This window comes from Zalophus californianus, chromosome 14 (assembly GCF_009762305.2).
Source record: "Zalophus californianus isolate mZalCal1 chromosome 14, mZalCal1.pri.v2, whole genome shotgun sequence".
Lineage (NCBI taxonomy): Eukaryota > Metazoa > Chordata > Mammalia > Carnivora > Otariidae > Zalophus > Zalophus californianus.
In genome coordinates this window covers 4,182,085-4,200,539 of record NC_045608.1, presented here as the reverse complement: position 1 = coordinate 4,200,539, position 18,455 = coordinate 4,182,085, and positions in this window count along the sequence as shown.

Sequence of the window (18,455 nt, the reverse complement as noted above, 5' to 3'; positions counted from 1 at the left end):
TTTTACTTAAAAAATTAATTACAAGAATAATAATGAATGTATTCTCTTATAAGCCAAAAAAGATTTACAAGTAACTGTCAGGTCTCCATTGACCACCCACTTCAAATTCCAGTCCCCTCTCCAAAATTGACCACTGTTATTAGTTTGGTATGTCTTCCTACTGGAACTTTCCCCATGTATTTCCATTTGTATATGTGTGGCTGCAAAAAAACATGTATGGCATATTTTTGGTATATGGACATTTTAAAAAATAAAGGACATTACTCAATATGAGTTAATCTTTGCATACAATGGTATGTGTTCGATGTATTCTCTGGGTGTAAATAACTCTAGCTCATTTTTTTAAACTGCTGCCTAATAATCTGTAGTATGGGTGCACCAACACATATTCATATTCCTCCTGTCCAGCATCTCTTTCTTCTTCTTCTTCTTCTTCTTCTTCTTCTCCTCCTCCTCCTCCTCCTTCTTCTTCTTCCTGCTATCAAGCAGTATTGTTAAGCCCCTATTTGGTGGGTATACAAACTTTGCTAATTGGGGGCACTTTGAAGTACTTGGGTTGAGCCAATTCTAAGGTCTAGTCTGGGTTCTGCAGGGAAGAACGCTAGCATTGACAAGCAATGCCGAAGTTCTCGCTGCAGCAGGGAAACGGTGCTGTCGGCACCATGTATCTGTCATGCTGCATCTGCGTCCTGTTCTAGGTTCAGCCCAGTCCCCTGTACCTTCTCCCTCTTCAGTGAGAACTAACATCCAGAATCATGTCTCCAAAGGTACAGCCAATGACCATCGTCAACAAGAAGAGAGCTTTCATACTATGACTGGATTCTGGTTATTAAACAAGAAATAGGCTCTTGAAATTTATTTCTGTTTATCCCTCACTCCGTGAGGCCATTGAGACTCTGTCTGTGTCTCTCTTCTCCCCAAAGCAAGTTTGTCAGTGATTTTTCTTGAGGCCGTATATCACCTAGTGGTCTGTCTCCTGTTTGGTCGCGGGCTTCCCTAATCAACTTCAGGCAGATGGCACTTTTATGTTCTCTTATAAACCAGAATGAGTGAGGTGTTCTGCAAACAGCTGTTATCTGAGTTATAGAAAAGTCATTTCACAGTTGAAAGGAATAATTGTAAAATGTCAAGGAGAATGTATGCCCAGTGGGAACACTGTGCAAATGACCAGAAATAACCATCTCTGTCTGACCAGATTAAACACTGTGTACTTTCTAAATGTTCTTTTATGTAATCGCTAAAGAGTGGGTGGCCACACTTCAAATTTGGAAATCAACTGCCCACCACTAAGTAGTGCTACAGTGCATGGACCCTAAGGAATATATTCAGTAAACCTATTATGCCAACGTCCCCATAATAGAGTTTAGATGTTTTGTCATTTCCTAGCACACATCAAAATAGGAAAACAAAGAAATAATGATTTCTCCTGGAGAATGAACTAGATTCCATGAAGTGAAAAAGACGACAGACAGAAACCGTGAAGATGGTGGGTCATGGTGAGCTGCCTGCATTTAGACAAACCTTTGCTAACATATTTCTCAAGGTGGAAGAGGGAGGAAAAAAAACAGCTAAAAAGCAGTCCAGGAAAGAGATTGGATTGATGTCACTCTCAGTCAGTAATAGATTCTGGATATTTCTTTGGCAGGAATGTGACATGACACATTTTTTAAGGGTCTCTCAATACCATTAATATTTATGATATACTTAAAAAACAGGTATTGGCAGCACGGCTTTTAAATATTTGTTTTGGTAAATGAAGTCTTATCAGAACCTGGCCCATGTGCATTCATCTCTGTTTGTGGCCATTTTTCACTACAGCCACAGTGCTGATGGATGGACTGGGGCACACATCTAAAATACGTCCTATCTGGCTCTTTACAGAGTGTGCTGACCTCAGATACCCTATGTTCAGCTGCCTGGATTCAATCCTACCTCTCCATTTGCTAGCTCTGTGGCCTTAAGAAAGCTACTTGGGCTTTGAAGGCGTGGTTTTCAAAGGGGGTAAAATAATTCCTACCAGAATGCCCCAATGGTGTACTTTGAGGATTAAGCACAGTAATATGGTTGTAGCTCTTGGCACAATGCTTAGTATGCAGCCGGAGGGGAACACAGGGTGTCTTAGGGATTGCTTTTATTCTTAATTCTGCGTGCTTATAAAAGAGGGGTAAACCTCCAAACATTTCTCAGAGATGATGTCAGAGCTCCAGCCTGTCAGGAGGAGCACGAGCTCCAAGCCTGTAACATGTGTGCACACGGCTGCCGGGGGCGCGTCGGCCAGCTCAGAGGAGATGCAGGGAAATGCTGGAATGCGCCTCCATGCATGGCACCCTCCTGAGCCTGGCAAACTTGGTTTAATGGTCTTAAATTTTTTTAAAGATTTATTTATTTGAGACAGAGAGAAAGAGGGCATCCATGTGATCAGGGGTAGGAACAGAGGGAGAGGGAGAAGCAGACTCCTTACTGAGCAGGGAGCCCGATTCAGAGCTCGATCCCAGGACCCTGAGATCATGACCCGAACCAAAATCAAGAGTCAGCTGCTCAACTGACTAAGCCACCCAGGCAACCCTTCATGGACTTAATTTTACCAACCGTCAAGAGGACAGTTTTGGTTGTGGTTGCTTTGTCTTTTGTTGCTTGCTTACTAGATATTTCTCTGGCAGAGATCAGGTGTGGCCACCCTTGCAAGTGCTTTCATTTCAGCTTCCTCCTCGGATTCACCCACACACCTGGCCAGTGCTTCTCCCCAAATGCCTGTGGCATCATGCCTTTCCTTTGCTTTCTTGTCCCCATCTCTCTTCATCTTCCCCTGCGTGTGCACAAATGAAGCCTCCATCCCCTCACTCCCAGTGCAGAGCCCAAAGCAGGGGAGCCCAGTCCTCCATCGGCGGCTGTTCATTTCTAGCCTGTGCTAGATGAAGGCTTATGTCTTTTTAATTTGTATCATTAGCATTTTTATTAAAATAATTCTCATTATTTAAAAAATTTGGAGTAACGTAGAAAGAGTAGAGCAAAATGTCCCTCGAATTACAGCACCCTAAAAAAACCATTAACAGTGTTAACGGACCATCACACAATCACTCAAATACATATCCCTACAAGGGGAGACACACGAATGCACAGAGGCAAGGGCATAATATGTTATTTTTAAAAATGTTATTCATGTTTTTGATAAAATGTGCTACATCCATTGCTGCAAGTATCTATCAGAAGACAAGAGATCCACAGTGACATTGCTGGATTGCACATCCTTGTTGGTTGATACCAGAGATACTGGTGTTTAAGACATTCTGGTAAGGTGAAGAGCGGGGAAGCTTATGGTAAAATTAATGTTTGGAGCCATCACTCAAAGTATTGTTTTCGTTATTGTCTTAACTGTCTTGAGTTAATTTTAGCTCGTAAAGACTGAGCCCCATCTTCAGAAGATGAGGGGATGACCCAACTCTCATTTCTGCCCTTGTCCTCTGTTACTAATTATTATTATTATTATTATTATTATTATTATTTTAAGTAAGCTCCACGCCCAGCATGGAGCCTGACAAGGGACTTGAACTCACGACCCTGAGATCAAGACGTGAGCTGAGATTGAGTCAGATGCTCAACCGACTGAGCCACGGACTGAACCACCCAGGGGAATCTTCTATTGCTACTGTTATCTGCATCGCTTGTTCAAGTCCATAAGATTTGCCTACTGTAGTGCATTCTCAATCCCCACATTCACTGAATCTTAGTTCCATATGAAGATGACCCTGTCCGCTCCATCCTTGGCTGTGGCTTCATCTACTTTCCATCCTCCAGAAGCATTTTCAGTGTATTCTTTATCTGCTATGGCTCCTCACCAAGTCCCTTCAAATAACTGGTAGAGGGGGCTTTCTTTGTTTCCCATTCCCCATCATTGGAATGTGGTCCCAGGGGCAAAAAGGAGGTCTAACCATGCGTTCAATCCACGCATTGGATTGGAAATCTCAAAATGTTTTTAAGAAGTAAGGTACCATATAATAAAAGGGATTTCCATTCAATCATATGTTCGATAATCATGGATAGGTGGTCTGTGTGCCAAGTCCTGGGATTGGAGCTGAGCCCAAAGGAATGTGTAACACTCAGTTGTTGGTGTCCGGGAGCTCACCAAGGCCCTGGGAAGGGTTTTCTGCCCAGGGACAGACTTCTCCTACTTTCTGGCAGCAATTTCTCCAAAGAGAAAGGAAAGATTCTCCCATAATTTAAGACAGCCTAACACCCTGATACATTCAAGGAAAGTAATGGTGCCTTCATTTATGTAGAGCCTGGTGAGGAGTGCTGGCTTCTTTCTAAAGCACAGAAAGGGAATGAGGGGTATTTATAAGAAACAAACAAACCAACCAAACCAAACCAACACACAAAATGCAAGCATTGCCGTGGACCTCGGGGCTGATTTGCCAATCTGTCAATTTCCCCGGAAACATCTCTCCCTCTAAAAAAAAAAATATTTGCCTTTGGCTTATGAGGTAGCCCATTTGTAGATGATGATGCTAGAGCCCTGCTCTCTCTCCAGGGAGGGGAGTGTGGGGACTGAGCAGCAGTAACTTAGCACAGTGAGTTACCAGGCTGTAGGATGCCTAATGGAACAGAACACAGTCGAATTCCTGGAATATCTGCAGCCGCCCTGGGGGTTTACAACCACATCTGACCTCTTGTGGCTGTGCCTTGTGGGCAAAATTCCCAGTTGAGAGGCAGTTTCCTAAAACCAGGCTGGCTTCTCTTGGGAGGGAGCAGGGTCTGGGAAGCAAAGACTGCCCCTATTTTCTGTTTGTTTGCCAGTTGTCCGTGTGGGACGTGGCAGAGGATGAGGGAATAGGGGATCAGAACACGGTCCGTCCGGCTTGATGTTGCTGATGGGTGCCCGCCTTTGTTACAAGGTGATGCCTGACTGCTACACAGCATCATGAAGTATCACAGCTAAAATGGCTCATCTCCTAAGAAGAATGACATCAATCTAGATGTTTCAAGTGTAAAGGAATGGGAATGCTCGAATGTCAAGCATGCTGGATGGCTCGCTCTTGGCTTTCACTTGTGTGTTTTCGTTTTGCCGAGTCCTACACTGCTAAAACTCCCTGGGTAGGCGGCGGCGCTGAGGACCCATGGGTCAGAGTCTGAAAGGACCATTTCTTCAGCCAGCCAGGCTTGTCATGGCAATGAATGAGGTGGGTGGGCGGAAGAGAAGAGAGAGAGTTAGCATCCTACTGAAGTGGAGAACACAGCCCTTGTTTCCACAAGTGAGTCAGAGCCAAGCATTGCCTGATCCCCTGAGGTCTCCATCCTCATGGACTCATCACTTCCAAAGACCCCACCTCTAATTGTCACCACATTTGGGGGTTATTTCATCAGATGAATTTGGGGAGGCCCAGACGTTCCATCTGTTAACCCTTGCCTTTCCACATGAATTTTGGGCTGGGTTTGCCAATCTGTAGCAAAGCCAGCTGGAAATGTGATAAGGATTGCACCGAATCTCTAGATCAATGTGAGGATTATTGCTATCTCTACAATATCAATCTTCTGATCCATGAACACGTCTGTCACAGGTAGCTGGGGGTTTGCTCAGCCTTGCCTCCTGCTGGAAGTTTCACCCTCACTCCGGACCCATTGTTCAGTTAGAACATTGGCAATGTTGCAGGGGAGTATCTGAGACCTCTCCACGGTCTTGCGTGGACATTTAAATGTTCTGGCTGGAACTGAATCGTGTTATTGCTCCTCACACAGTTTGAGTCCCTGCAGTAGACCTGTGTCCTAAAGAGGTGGGCATCCTCAGCTACTGATGGCACTCCGGAGGGTCATCACCCCTCTGTTCTGTGTTAGGAAATTGTCTTCAGAGGGCCTACTATGTTGATTTCAGTGCCCACTAACATTTGCAAACTATATCGTACAAATTCTTCTCTTCTCTAAGTGAGCTTGACTTTAAGCTAAAACCTCAACATTAAGGAGGTAATAATCTTCCGTGAGAAGGAAATACTCATGGCACTTTCTTGAAGCAGGAAAGAGCTGAACACATTCCTGGCACTGAAGAAAAATGCAGTGAAGGTAGGGCAGAGCCATATGAAATTGGGTCCAATGGGCAGGTGGGGCTTCTCCAGACCACATCAAGAATGTGGATGTTCTTCTAGGAATATGGGGGGATACCACAGACTTTCAATCAGAGGAAAAGTATGTTCTCATGTATGTGCAAGCAACATCACCGGGAGTCTAGTGGGTGCGTGGAGAATGGACTGGAGATTGTAACTACCGCGTGAGAGGTGAGTAGCTTTTCCTAGGAGGAGGCATTGAAGTACCAACCAGAGCAAAGAGCCAAGATCACTTTGTAAGGGGAGCCCCTGACTACTAGCTTAGGTCTTTCTGTAACCTGAGTTGACATGAGAGGGAAGCATGAAGTATGAGTTAGAAATATAGCATCAGTGGTCAGTTATGGTCATGGTCACGGGCATCCCCTTTAAGGTTGCCCCCAACCCACAAGAAATAGGCAGCCCCAAGGAAGGTCCAAGAAGAAATCATTCTAAGCCTTGTACAGAAAGTCATTGCAAAAAAGAGACTCCAGCAACTATTGTGGTATATTATTTGTCATTTTTTAAATGCTTTAAAAAAATGCCCGCTGTGATAAGAAGCAGTCTGTTGGAATAGCTGCCAAGAAATGCTAAAGTTAATCTCTTTTATTAATGAAGACAAATGCTTCCCAGCGTGCCCGCCTCCCTGGCTCGGTGGCTCTAGAGTTGAGTCAGTTCAGGGTCTCGGAACCACCTGAACGGGACGCCGGTCTTCCCTTCAGACCCCGCTGTGTGGGGTAAGGATTCCTTTGTCAAGTTGCTCACTCACAGCGTTTTGGTGGGAGCATCAGGTTTCCTGCCCCATGGAGGAGAGAAGGTGGGAAAGCACGCAAGCTTTGGGCTCCTTGCAAGAGTAGCCCAGAGCCTCAGAATTTACACAGCATCCTCATCCAAAATCCCACAGGAGAGGCAGGTGGGATGGAGAAGACATGATCAGGTGTCTCTCCTCCACTGGCCTGAGTGGGGACTGCTTCACCTCATAGCGGTCCATTTCCTGTGTAAGAAGCCCAAATTCCTACCACGTTTAGCCAGGTTAGCCATTTAGTGAAATAAACCCTCTCAAAGAGAGCAGAGAACAGGAAGACTAGGGAGGGAAAACTAATCGCTCGAATAGTATTACAGGGGTCTTTGGGGTGAGTCTTAGAAGAGATCCTGGACATCCAGGGACATTTCAGAAGCACTTACATACAGATCCCCAAATGGACAACAGTGTCCCCAGAAATAATTCTTATTTACCCTACTCGATTTAAACAAATGGCCTAGAAAAAAAAAAAAAAAAAAAAAAACAAGAACAAAACTACCCAGGCCTTTGGTGAGCTCCATTCTAAACGAATAAAAGAATACAGTTCTTTGAGGTTGCTTACATTATTACAAGGACTTAGAAGAAGTGACACACCATTTCTTTTAAAAATATTTGTCCATTCAGCCTGGCAGCTTCCAGATTTGGGCAAACGGCAGCATCATCAAGGAGGCTAGTTTTAAATGCCGATTCCAGAGCTGCCAATCCTCCCTCCCTCTCAGAGAATGATTTAGGATGTCTGCCTAGGTCCCCGGAATCTGCAATCGTATTAAGTGCCCCAGACCACTCTCTCTCTTTTTTATTTTATTTATTCATTTGAGAGAGAAAGAGAGAGCGCCTATGAGCATGAGCAGGGTTGAAGGGCAGAAGGAGAGGGAGAAGCAAGGTCCCCTCTGAACAGGGAGCCCAATGCGGAACTCGATCCCAGGACGCTGGAATCGTGACCTGAGCTGAAGGCAGACGTTTAACTGACTGAGCCACCCAGGCGCCACCACCCTCCCCGCCCCAGACAACTGTCATATAGGAGTCCCAAACCACATTCTGGAAATAATTATTTAGCCTGATAAAAGATAAATTGAGGCCTAGTAAATATTTCAATCATTTGTTTCAGCACACATTAGTTTGAATCAGGCAGCATCCAATCCAGCAGATAAAAAGGAGCTCTGAGGAGCTAGACAAAATGAGACTTTTATAGGCAGAAGGGAGCAGGAATAAGGAAGTTATACAAGGCAAAAAAAAAAAAAAAAGCTGGTTATTGGATTACTTTCCTTTAGTGGATGACAGGGACTATCAGGCAGGTTACCTAACTTAGTGTGGATCAGGTGATTCCTGATTGACTGGCTGGTTTAAGCTTCCATTTCCTGAGAGAGCCAAAACTGCAATTAAGTCTTGGTTTGGTGACCTGGGGCTTAGCATAAGTGACTCCATTTTGGGACTGTTGTCTTGCTGTCAAAAAAAGTGGGTAAACTTAGTGTGTGAATTGGGGAGATGTCTGAGGGTCATAGGGCTTCACCTATGGCCGTTGCTGAATGCAGGTGTGATTGGGTTCCTTACGGTGCAGCCTGCCCCCAAAATCGAAAATCCGGAGTCCCTCCTGAGCTTGACCAGGCACGTCTCAGTTCTGGCTCCGTATTCAGTGTCTGGGCTTACTGCTCTAGGAGTCCTGGGATCACTTCTGTTCTTAGCTCTGCCTTCCAGCTGCTCAATCTGGCTCAGCTCAACGGAGAAGAGATGTGCAAGGTGATTCGTGAGGTGAGGTGCTAAGACGGACGTTTGGAAACAGTCGTTTGTTAGAGGGCTGTGTGCACACAGCATGGGGTCGGCAGGAGGGTGGGCAACTCCTCTTCCCACTGAAGTTCATGATCAAGCACTCTGCGTGCCTCGTTGGGTGCCGGACCTGGAAGAAGGAGGCTGGAGCTAATCTTCAAGCCTCACCCAGCACAGGACCCAGCACAGACCCCACCCTGACTTCCAGTCTCAACCCTCCCTCTGTACGGCAGAAGGCTACCCAATATTTTAGAAGGTAGCCATGCATCCTTTTATCCAACCATCTTCTTGTGGGACAGTTCGGGTGCTTCTGAGTTATTTTTTCTCCCACTGGGATGATGCATTCGGCAGCCTTGTTACTTAACGCACCATGGCTTGTTGTGATGTTACCGCTCTTCCATGTTTAGAATAGAGCTCGTGGGATCGGTGGGCGTGGCTTCCAAATTCTACTTGACACCCCCAGGCTCTCGTTCCCATAGATCAGGGTGTTTCCATGGCTCCGCCAGTCAGCACTGCATGTCATGGCAGCTCGAAACTTTTGTAAACGTGACGATTAAAAACAAAACCACCGAAATCTTAAACCCTTGGCAGCTCCGGCTTTCATTGGCTCACTATGAAAAATTTAGACGTTAAAATTCCAAATTAGGGTTCATTGTTTCCCATTACAGAAAGAGCGTGTCCTTTGAAAAAAGACACAGCCCTAGATCCTTAAATAGTAGCAATCAGCAGTTTATTCTGGTGCATTCAGCCCTTTAAGGACAGAGTTTGAAGCATTTCGTTTTTTATCTGAATGAAAGGAGAAGGGGCAAAGAACGTGAGAGGCTTAGAAACGCAGAGCAGACCAGCTGTATTTTCATGAAGAGGTGCTTATTAATGGATGCATACACAAAATAGGAGCTTGTTAATGGATGCACATGCATTAAACCGGTCCTGTAAGCCATGCATCGATCGTACTCTGTATCTGGAGGTTTGATACTGGGGGTGCTGGGTGGTCTTTTTCCTTCCTGTGTACTTTGGAAGATTAGATCATTAGTTGAAACTGGTGTCTACGACCTGAGGCCACTGGAGCCATCAAATAGTGGTAAATATGCCAAAGGAAAAAAAAAAGAGTCATGTCACAGGAAATGATCGTTTGCCAAGGAGGTTCGGTGGGGGGTCAGGAACAGCCTCTCTGGGAGGCTAGCTTTGAATCAAGATTGCAGTGAAGAAAGCCAGTCCTGCCAGAACCCGAGAGACGGTCCTGCAGAGAGTGCAAATAGCCAAGGCAAACATCTGCCCCAGGCACACCATGCTGCCTGAGGCCCACAGAAAGCCAATGTGGCTGAAGGGCAGGGAGCATGGGCAGTGTGGTGGGCAGGGGGCCGGTGAGAGAGGTGGGCTGTGGTCATGAAGCTGGATGGACGCTAAGCAAAAGGGCTGTCTGAGAAACAGCCTCATGCGGAGCTTAAAAATCCGCCCATCCTTTTCTAGATGCCATCACTGTCCAGCAGGAAACATGGCGGCATGAAGCCATGTGCATTTGGGTGCACATTCGGCCACTTGCCGAGGCTTAGGGCATTAACGCTAATACTGATATTCAGGAGTAGAAGAGACAATGTGCAATGGGGGTACATTCCAACTCTGAAGAGAGCACCCATTCTTCTCAGGAAAATCTGTGATATTTCTGGCTCCTCTCCACTTGGCCCCAGCTGGAGCCGCAGAACCCAGGCTGGTGTCTGTTGGAATCATGACCAAAAAATGGCCAGGAGCCCTGTGTCTGCCCACCCACAAAGGGTGAGGATGCTGGAAATTCATTTCCTGGGCTGCGGGGGGCAGGAAGACAGGGTTAGATCTCAAGGCTCTGAATTCCATACCTCGGATGCTCACGCAGAAGTCCTGCCCAGTCTCACCTCCCAGAAGCTTTGATAGAGGGGGCCATGTGGACTCAACCTGTGAAGACTCAAGGATGAGCCGGTGACAGTGTCTTTCCGAGTGCAACCGATGGGATGAAGAAGACCAGGGTGGTTGCAGGAGGGTCATTTAATGAGGACGAGGTGAAATGCTAGGGAAGAACAGATATGAGCACCTACCGATGCCCTTGCCTTGGCAGAATTATACTTACCAAGCTGTGTGACTTTCGGTAAATCAGTTGACCTCTCTGATCTAACATACTCATCTAGAATATCACGATAGCACCTTCCCTGCCTGCCTCCCAGGGTTGTTGTGGGACCCATAGACGTGTAAGAGGTTTGAAAGGTGTGCCATACATGATTCTTACAAGAGGTGGGAGGTGAGTGACAGCATAATTAGACCAGGAAATTGGTCACAGCAATCTGTGTGTGCAGGTGCGGGGCCTTGGACTCACAGCAAACCAAGTGAAGTGTTCTTGCCTCTGAATGAAACTGACTTTCTAAATAAAGCTTCCATTTGAAATGAGGTGGGGACAGTGCTGGTTCCAGCACCCATTATGTGTGTTTCCTTATGTTTACCAGCAAAGTGGGTAAGAGGCAGACCTATGGGGGTCCACTGACAAGAATCTGGAGGCAGTCGGGAGCTCTGAGGGCACACTCCAGCCCTGCCACTCTTTGGCTCTGTGGCCTTGAGCAAGACGCCCAGCAGCTCCGACCATTAGCATCCCCGGATTTGAAATGAGGATGTCTATGGTGAAGCCTGTGTGGGGAGATGCAGGCTCTGCAAAAGGTCCTCGCTGCATAGGAGGCTGTGATCAGCCTGTGATGAGAAACCCACTCTGACTGGGTAGTGGGAGTCACTTGCCCTTCTTGAGCCAATCCTAAGACCCTGATTGGCTTCGGGGCTGGATCTCACGCTCTGCTTCTGGGCATGGACCAGCAGTGACCGAGTCCCTGAGGCTGGAGGGAGCCAGAGATTTAGACACAGTGCTCATCTGACCTGACCTCAGTCCCCGAGGTGTGGACAACATCCCTCTTCCTGAAATAACATCATCCTGTCTGTGTTTTCCTGGTGGGGTTGATGATGCTCAGCATTTTTAGCAGCACAGTTGAAATCCATGTCCAAATTCCATTATGACAGATGAAAATAGAGACTAGACTCAGGAAAGGGTGCCTGTGGAGCTCCAGAACTCACACCATCTAAATAACCTGACACAGAAACTTCATTTCTTTGCTTCAGCCGCACGCCCCTTCTTTCTGCACAAACCAACTCCTTTAATCACAGTATCCAGTGAGGACATGGTTTTTTTTGTTTTTTTGTTTTTTTAATGTCTGGTGGAAGGATAAGCTTAAATCAAATATTTACATCTGCTTGTCTGCCCTTCCCCTTCCAAGTGGAAGTTGGAGACTTTTATGTCTCAAACCTCACCTTAGAAAAGCACCTCATTTATACTTAAAACAGAATTAAGGGACAGGAAATTGTTTTTTTTTTTAATTTTATATATTTATTTGACAGAAAGAGACACAGCGAGAGAGGGAACACAAGCAGGGGGAGTGGGAGAGGGAGAAGCAGGCTTCCCATGGAGCAGGGAGCCTGATGCGGGGCTTGATCTCAGGACCCCAGGATCATGACCTGAGCCGAAAGCAGACACTTAACCATCTGAGCCACCCAGGCGCCCCAAGGGACAGGAAATTGTTGAGCTGCATTTGGAGACCATAAATATTCTCCTTTTCCTCAAGAGTTTAGCAGAGTTAATATTCCTAGTATTAAATACTGTGTGGTGACCATCTCCCTGGGTGTGGCCTGAGAAGATGTTCTAGAAGAGGTTTCTCCAACCAGACATCCCTTTTGATCTCTGAATCTTAGGTGGATGCATTTAGGGACATGTGTGTAACTGATAGCATTTGAGAGAAGAGCCTCACTCTGTGGGGAAACAGCTGAAAGTCCTTTCCTTTCATGAAAATAGACAACCATCTTTGCCTGAGATAGAGCCTTTGAAAGCAAAATGGAAGCACTTAAGATTGCCCTGAGTTTATGGGCCATTGAATATTATAATTCCTACTATAGATAAGGAGGCACAGATCATGGAAAAATTATTCCCTACCACCGAGACAGGAATCTTCTGAGCATCCTATTGAATGGCCCATGAATCAGCCTTGAACTTGAATCTTAGTCAATGCTGATTAATAAAATTTTTCTCTCTTGGTTGGAAACTTTCCTTTGAAAAAAAATCAATATTTATAGTTTTCTGTCTCCTAATATCTAGCATGATGCTTCTGCTTAGAGCTTATTAGTTTGGATACTTTTGGTTGCAAGCGACGGAAAATTCAATTCAAACTGACTTACACAAACCAGCTCACACGGTTGACATTCCAGGCAGAACAAACTTCAGATATAGCTTGATCCAGCATCCTAGACATTGTTTGCAAGAATATGACTCTGTCCACCTCTAGCATGATGCTTCTGCTTAGAGCTTATTAGTTTGGATACTTTTGGTTGCAAGTGATGGAAAATTCAATTCAAACTGACTTACACAAACCAGCTCACACAGTTGACATTCCAGGCAGAACAAACTTCAGATATAGCTTGATCCAGCATCCTAGACATTGTTTGCAAGAATATGACTCTGTCCACCTCTTGAATATGATTTCCTTTGTTTTGAATTCAGGCAGACCTTTACCTTGAAAGGCTCCTAGTGTCTCCTAACCTGTATCTTTATAGTTTAGAAAGCCTAATGCAAAGGAATTGCTTATTTATTTTTCTCCAAAATAGTTCCAGCCAAAGTGCTGGGATTTAATCTCACTAATCTGATTTGGATCACGTGATCACATCTGAACCCATCATGTGGTCAAGGGAATAGAATATCCTGATTCTTCAGCTCGGGCTATGTGCCCAGTCTGGAACCTGGCTGGATGCCCTGGGCCGGGTCATACGGGGGTTGCACACGCCGATGGTGGGAGAAGGTAGCATCTGAAGAAAAGTCACCCTGTTGCCATGAAAAGCTATGGGATGAAGCCTTCAAAGGCATAAGCAATCACTATCACTAAGTACTGATTTATAAAAACAAAACTAAGTTTATAATTACAAGCGGTAGAAATGCAATGCAGGGAAAATCTGGGTGCCGTGAGAGAGAATAGTTTTTGGGGTGCTCTGGCAAAAAAGGATGAACTGACACTGTTAAGTTTTTAAAATGCCCTGGTTTGAGGATTTGGGGGAAGGCTCTGAGTGTGGAAGGAGTGTAGGACCCTGTGGGTGGGGAATTCTGCCGTGGAGATAGGACTAGCAGGACTGTAGGGGCTGGAGGTGTGGGGAGGGAAGGTGAAGCAGATCTGGAAACTGATAAACTGCCCTGTCCTGGGGGGGGGGGGTTGTGTGTGCAGGTATCGGGTCTTGCCCATGTGCCTGAGGATCCCGGTGTCGGATGGAATGTATTCCGACAGTCTATTTGCTGTGAGTTAGCAAGTCGATTCATACATAGTATTTTTAAAGTATCAAGGTTGGAAAAACAAACAAACAAAAATAAAGGGGCAAGGTATCAATGAATGTCAGTAAAGTAGCCACATTAATAATCCTTGTCAAGACTCTCATGTCTGCTCTCACGCACCTTGTTCGATTCTTTTTCGGGCACAGAGGTCTGTTTTCGCTAGAAAGGCTGCTTTGGTTCCTCTGAATGTCCTGGCAGTTGGAGCATATGCTTGTGACTCCAGTGTCAAACTCTGTGATCCACGACATGGTCTATCCGTGTCCCGATGGCCTCCTTCGTCCCTGTGTCATTTAACCTTTGCACGTCTGTTCTGACTGTGCAGCCCACCCTGTGAGGGGCTGTGGGCCGGGATGACCTCGCACGAAGGGCTGTCGGCAGACTGTCCTGTGTCAGGAGGAAGCTCCAGCAAGCGGGGCTGCTTCCTGCTCCCTGGAATGGGGGACCCCTGGCCCTTCACCTCCACTCAAAGTAACTGTCTGTAGTCATCACCTCCAGGAGAAAACTATCTGAACTATGTTGAAATACCCCATCCACGATGCCTGCCACTTCCACGTACCCCTTTGCATTTTTACTTTCTTGATAGTTGTCTTTAAGTGAAGGAACTTTTAAAAGTTAACAGCCAGTCGGAGTCTAATTCCCAACTGATAACACCGATGACATCATGAGTGCCATGCACCTTAGTTTTCTTTAAATACATTAAGGTAAATGACTGAAAAGGAAATGTTTACGCGTGTGCCACCTGACATTATTTTGAACATCGGCACATTTCGAATCTGCCATAAAAACAACTCTCCTGTTTCCTCGCTCGAATTAGCCTGGTTTGGGTCCCTAGATTCAGTTAGGATCCGGTCTGTGGTTTTGTGCCGTTCTCGGCAACGGTCTGTTTAAACCACAATATTTTGTATTCCTGCTGGTTTTTTATTTTATTTTTTTTAAAGATTTTATTTATTTATTTATTTATTTGACAGAGAGAGACACAGTGAGAGAGGGAGCACAAGCAGGGGGAGTGGGAGAGGGAGAAGCAGGCTTCCCACTGAGCAGGGAGCCCGATGCGGGGCTCGATCCCGGGACCCTGGGATCATGACCTGAGCCAAAGGCAGTTGCTTAACAACTGAGCCACCCAGGCGCCCCTGCCGGTTTTTTAAACACACTGGTTTTTTCCCTTTTGTAACAGAGACCTAAGAAGTTAGCTCCGAGAGGACAGACCTGCGCCTTCCCTCCTGCTAATAGAGCCCCTCGGGCTCAGCCTATTGATTCGTCTTGGAAATTCATCTTTAGAAAAACATAACAACGCCGAGTTCTGTTTCCTGGCGTTTCTCCTGCTCCTACGCAGGGGCTGAATCTAAATTTGTCTCAATCTTCAGAACTTTGAGGGGAGAGCAGTCAAGTTTTCTCCTCCAGGGTGAAAGATTTGGGGAGAGTGAATGTCATCTTATAGTCTAAAATTGGGGCTGGACACTTCCAAAGGAGACTACCCTTCACTCCACAGATAGTCTCGGTACAGACAGCATGGTGTTTCGTGATAAATACTTCATTTTTTTCCCGTAGGAGTCCCCAGTGGAGCATCATGTGTTTCTTGCTTGTTAAAACAGCTTTTTTATGAGGGGAAAAAAAAAGATAAATTAGCTTAATGGCTGCCCCAAGTCTCAGCACAATCTGTGTATCCTGTGAACTTTAAATAAAGCAAGCCAACGGAAAGGCTCTGGAAGCAAACCAAGATTTGGAAAGATCCGAACCAGACCACGGTGAGTTCATCTGCAGAGGAATATGGCTGCTTGCAAACCTGGATGATTTCTTGTCCTTAGAGGTGACTGACCATTCCTACAACCCTCACTGCAGAAGGGAGGCAAGAGTCATGACACCTGGGAGTGGCATCTACCTGCGTGAGTCACGGAGAAGACTCACCTTGGCAGTTCGTGGGGCCTCTGACCCTCCTGCAGAAAGCCTGGCGAGCAGCCTCCTGAGGTGGGATCCTCACGCCCACACCCTGAGAGAGGCAGCCAGTCCCCGTGGGGGCTTTGTTCCTTTCTTGCTTTATTCTTGGTTGCCAGCTGTGAGGGGTCCTTTAGGGCCTCATCACAGGGTGCCTGCATGTTTGGCTAACCACTGTGCTGGGGTCTGTCAGTGAGGGTGACTCCATGTAAGATTACCATCCGAATCTGCAGACTGCGGACCGCAGATGGTCCTCCCCTGGGCTGTTCCAGGGTGCTGAGGGTCTTTGAAGAAAGTCACAGAGCAGGCACCCACGGGAGGTATGAGCCTTTGCCCTGTAAGAAGAAAGGACCCAGGGCTGGGGAAGGCGTGGCATGTCCCGCCAGGCACGGGGAGATGCACTCATGCAAGACGGAGCAGGTTTGCTCTTTATTAGTGTTACAGTGGAAGCCTAGTGGCAAGCACTTTTCGCTCCCCGGGAGCTGGACTCCTAGAAGCTCAAAATGCCACAGAGAAACTTTGCTTATTTTCCTTTGCCTTTCAGCTGTGGCCACATGGCCCAGGGCAATATAGATCACCACCTACTTCTAAAGGAGTTTGGGAGGAGTCAGAGCAAATAAGAGCTCTCTCTTTTTTGTTCACGAGTGCCTATATCTGAGTTGTCATTTTTGTTAGACATGCTTGTGATATGATTCAATGGTAGAGTTTGGAAAGATGAAATAAGGCCGTGCTTATAAAAGGAGTCACAGAGAACTGAAGATGTTACATACCCATCCACATGCATGCAGGTGCATGCTGACACAGGGGAGTTGACACCTGCTGACTGTCTCTTCCTGGCAGGTCCCCGTGTAGTGCCCACGAAATGCCTGGGGAGAGGGCAGGTGTGTGGGAGCCCCCACTGGTGGTTCTGGAGTCCCTGCAGCAGCTGACCCATGCTCCAGGCTGCATGGAAATGGCTGGTGGACAGAGGCTGCCGGGTGACAGGCACAGAACACACACCTTGCGTTCTTCTCCGGGACCAAGCAAAAGCCATCTGCCATGGGGCGAGGGACAAGAAAGCCACCCACCCGTGGGCCCGGAAGCTGCTTTGGCTGGAAGGCTGATGCAACACACCACCCCCCCGGTACGTATGAAACCTCAGTGTGACACACCAGCTCCTACAGCGGACTTGGCTCGCTGCTTGGAAATGCACTTGCAACTTGGTCATAAAATGTTTTTCAGCAATAACAATTCACTTTTATAATAGTATTTCCATAACTGTTATTTCAGAGAGAGGTATATTATAAGGGAATACATTAAAGGGGGAAAAAGAGAAAAAAGAAAACTTTCTCAAACCCTTTAAAGAAATAAATGATTACTGGTGTGTGTGTGTGTGTGTGTGTGTGTGTGTGTGTGTGTGTGTGTGTGTGTGTTGGCTTTAGAAACAGTGACTGACTCAAGCACACTGTGGCGAGGGGCATGCACATGGGATTGGTCCCCCCTGTGTCTGCTCCTCTTATCTTCAGGGTCTGTTACCGGAGATAGAAGCAGGGAGTACGACCCCAAGATGCCCGTGTCCCAGCTCCCAGAACCTGTAATATGTTACTTTACATGGCAAGGGGGAACTCAGGTTGCTAATTGGCTGATGTTAAAATAAGGGCGCCTGGGTGGCTCAGTCGTTAAGCGTCTGCCATTGGCTCAGGTTATGATCTCAGGGTCCTGGGATCCAGCCCCGTGTTGGGCTCCCTGCTCAGTGGGGAGCCTGCTTCTCCCTCTCCCTCTGCCCCTCCCCCTGCTTGTGCTCTCTCTCTGTCAAATAAATAAATAAAATCTTTAATAAAATAAATAAAATCTTTAATAAAATAAAATAAATAAAATCTTAATAAAATAAATAAATAAAATCTTTAATAAAATAAAATAAATAAAATCTTAATAAAATAAATAAAATCTTTAATAATAAATAAAAGCTTTGATAAAATAAAAATAAAAACTAAACTAAAATAAAATAAGGAGATCATCCTAAGCTATCCAGGTGAGGCCGGTATAGTCACAGGGGTCCTTAAAAGCGGAAGCCAGGTGGAGGGACAGATGCAGTGGTGGATGCTCCTAGAGGCTCACTATTGGGCACACGGAGGGAGGAGCATAAACCAAGGAATGTGGGCACTTCTGGAAGCTGGAACAGGGAAAGAAAGAGATTGTCCCCTAGAGCCACCATAAATGTGCAGAGCCTTGATTTTAGTGCCTGGAGACCCATGCTGGACTTGACTTCCAGAACTCCACAAAGATAGACTTGCGTTGATTTAAGCCACTGAGCTGTGGCCAGTTTGTTACCGCGGCAATAGGAAACGGGTCCATCTCGCATCTTGCAAGGGGTGTGGTTTATATTGATAATATAAATAGGCTCATGGCACAATTAGATTAGAGCCTGGTCTCCGCAGCAGAGGAGGAAAAGTAGCCACATCGTGTACTGGGGTTTGGAGCCTCTGCTGACAGGGAAATCCTTTGAGAAAGAGACATAGGTTCTGGAATGCCACTG